The sequence below is a fragment of the Sardina pilchardus genome, chromosome 14 (assembly GCF_963854185.1).
Source record: "Sardina pilchardus chromosome 14, fSarPil1.1, whole genome shotgun sequence".
Taxonomy (NCBI): Eukaryota; Metazoa; Chordata; class Actinopteri; order Clupeiformes; family Clupeidae; genus Sardina; species Sardina pilchardus.
Window position 1 is genome coordinate 26486458 of NC_085007.1, and position 3104 is coordinate 26489561.

The following is a 3104-nucleotide window of genomic DNA, read 5'->3' on the forward strand; positions in this document are numbered from 1 at the left end:
CTGTGTGTGTGGCTGTCTTTATTATGGCATGCTTGCGTACTTGTTTGTGTATCCCTTTATGTGTGTGTGTGTGTGTGTGTGTGTGTGTGTATGTACAAGTGAGTGGATATATTTGTTTGTTGTCGACAGCTGAACATCTGAGCATCGTAACTTCAATTTTACAATCCCTCGCTGTTAACATGTCCCCTCTTCCGCTTGGATCTCCGCGGCCGCTGGTAGATGTTAAGCCGGCTGTGAGCAGTGGCACACGCAGATGGGCAAACGCTCTCTCATCTCTCTGCCACCCCGGCTGCTTTAATGAGCCCCAGTAAAACAACAGAGAGATTAGGACTGATGAACTAGCAGCTAGAGCCCTGCTATGTGCCAGCACAAACTTGGACCAGGTTTTTTTTTGGTTCCTTCAACACACTATGGCTGATGTTTACTCCTGAGTTTGTGCTAAGAGAAACTGATCTGCTCATTTGCTCTTGGGACGGCTTCAAAGTTGATGTGTGTCCTGAATGATCCATTTAGTTACACATAAATATAGCAAATATCACACGAACAGCCGCAACAGCTGTACAAATAATTATTTGATTAGCATCCTGCAGTAGTCTTAATATCTTATACACACACATGGCTACAGGTGTAGTGCATTGCAGATGTGTAGGCTTACAGTCACAGTAAAGCATTTTTAAAGAGTGGGAAGTATACCATATTTCATATTTCAAACACGATATGGGAATATAAATCCCAGAAGTGAGTAGAAATCTTAAGTGGAACCTGAACTATCTAGAGGCTGGACTGAGAGTGCCCGTGTCTCCTCTGCTGATCTGTCCTGATGCTGTAGGCTATCCGTTAATGTCCATGTTTGTTTTATTTCCCCTAAGCCCGGACCCAAGTACAGCAACAGGGCCTGAACACAGGAGTGAGTTCAGTGCCTCAGCGAGACAGGCATCAAAGCGCTCCAGGGATCCGTGTGTGCTTCTCGGCCCGCCGCTCTCTCAGGCCCTGGGCATGTGTGTGTGATTACACTTATTGAGTTGTGATGGGCCAAGGTGTGAGCTGAGGCCCTCTGATGGACGGATGGAGAGAGTGAGGCAATGATGGCCTGGTCATGCTCTCCCCCCCCCCCCCTTGTCTCTCTCTCCTTCTCTTCATCCCTCTTTTTTCCCTTCTGCAGGCTTTGTCTTGCTCCTCTAATACTGTCTCCTTGACACTCCTCTCTCCTTTCTGTGTGTCACTTTGCTGGTGAAAGGACCTGGTCGCTGATTGCTCAAGCCCTCATGGTCAAGGATGCCGGCTGTATTACGGAGATCAAAAGCCTGGCCCTTCCGCAAGTTGTTACTCCCCCCCCCCCCCCCCCCCCAACTAATGACCCCTCCACTCCCTGCTCTAGTATGGTCTGCCAGCTTGATGGATGCGTATGCGGGACGGAAGGGCTTTGTTTGATGTCCTGTTGGCTAGCCAGTGGCTTGCACCAAGGTGTTCTGCAAGTGGAGGAAAACAGGCAGAGACTAACGCTGCTGGACATGGAAAGAACACGGCCTTGGCCTCTTATGAATCAGTGTTACGTTGACTAGTTTGGCTTTGTTATATGAATGCCCAGTGGAGTACAGGCAAACTGTTAGACCAATGTGATGAAAACTATCCACATTTGTGTGTGATTTCTTTGGGTGAGGCAGGTATTGGTAATAGCGGTCTAAAACAATCGGACTACATGATGAGAGCATCTTCTCTGCATTGGTAATAACTGTTAAAAATAGCAACTGGAATAGAAGAAAGCACCCTGTCCTCCCAGACCTGTTCAGACGCAATCAGATCCAGATCTCCAACCCATCCAAAAATCATGGAGGTTCTCCAGTGACAACTATTCAGACTAGGTGAATTGCCACACTTGAGTAGTTCACCAGTCTTTTTGAACTTAAGGAATTGTGTCTGTGGCTACAGAAAGTACACAGGAAATCAGTGATGTGTGTGTGTGTGTGTGTGTGTGTGTGTGTGGGGTTGGGGGGCTGGGTTGATGTTTGACCCCTGCTCCCGGGACAGGTGCTGCCACAGCGCACCCTCTCTGAGGTGCCAGAGCCGTTTTATAGGACATTTACAACCGACCTGCTCCTTTCATCCCAACCAGATGGACCTGAGCCAGTCCTGGGGAAGCTGAGATGGGAGAACCCAGGGGAAGAGGGGAAGGTAAGGTCTCTGAGATGCATACGTTTGCTACTGTCAGAATAGTGAATAGTGTTCTGTTTTCTTAAACTAAATAAATGTTTATTCTGCTCAACTTCATTTACATTTAAGCATTTGGCTGAAACGTTTATCATAATTTGTTGTAATAATAAGGATGTGAGTTTTAGTTTGAAGTGAACTTGAAGAACCGAGTCCACTTTGTCATTTCCTAGGAAATATCAGGGAATATTGAGAGTCATGTAGGGATTTAAACGGCAACAGGCACCAGTAACTTTCAAACTCTTGTGCAAAGCAAAGTGATGCATGGAAAGCATGAATTTGTATCACATTACTTAGAAATGCCCCAAGAGAACGTCTTTATGGATTCATGCAAAAAAAAAAAAACCCTACAGGTTCAACTTAGAACCTTTTTCCGTGCAAATATTCCTCTCCTGACAAAGTGAGTGGCTTATGGGGGGGAAATGGCCTGAATCTGGTTCCCCTGGAAGAAGAAAAAAAAGAAAAAAGATCTCCGTGGGCTCCTTTGGTTCATAGATCAATGACCGACTTAAAGTAGCAAGTTGGAATCGCTCCACTAGTGTATTTTCCTGTCCCCAAAGTCTTGCTAGAGTGGCCTTTATTGAGGCATGGGGAGCTCCCATTTTACATTGTCCAAACCTATCTAAAATGAAAAGCTGAAATATTGATTTCCCACAAAACCCCACTTCTTCTATCCTCCTCCAGCATGGCCGCGGAGCAGGCTTCTGGGTGCAATCACTGGGTGATGGTGGAAAATGTCAACTGCCGCGTAATGCCATCATGGAAAAAAAGTGGGATTGTTGTCGCAGGGTTTACGGCACTCTCCTAAGACCCCACAGACGTCAGAGGTTCCTTGAAGCTCATCTCGTTTAGAGTTTTGGATCGGGGGGGCTTTTTTGAAGCTCCACTTTTTCCAT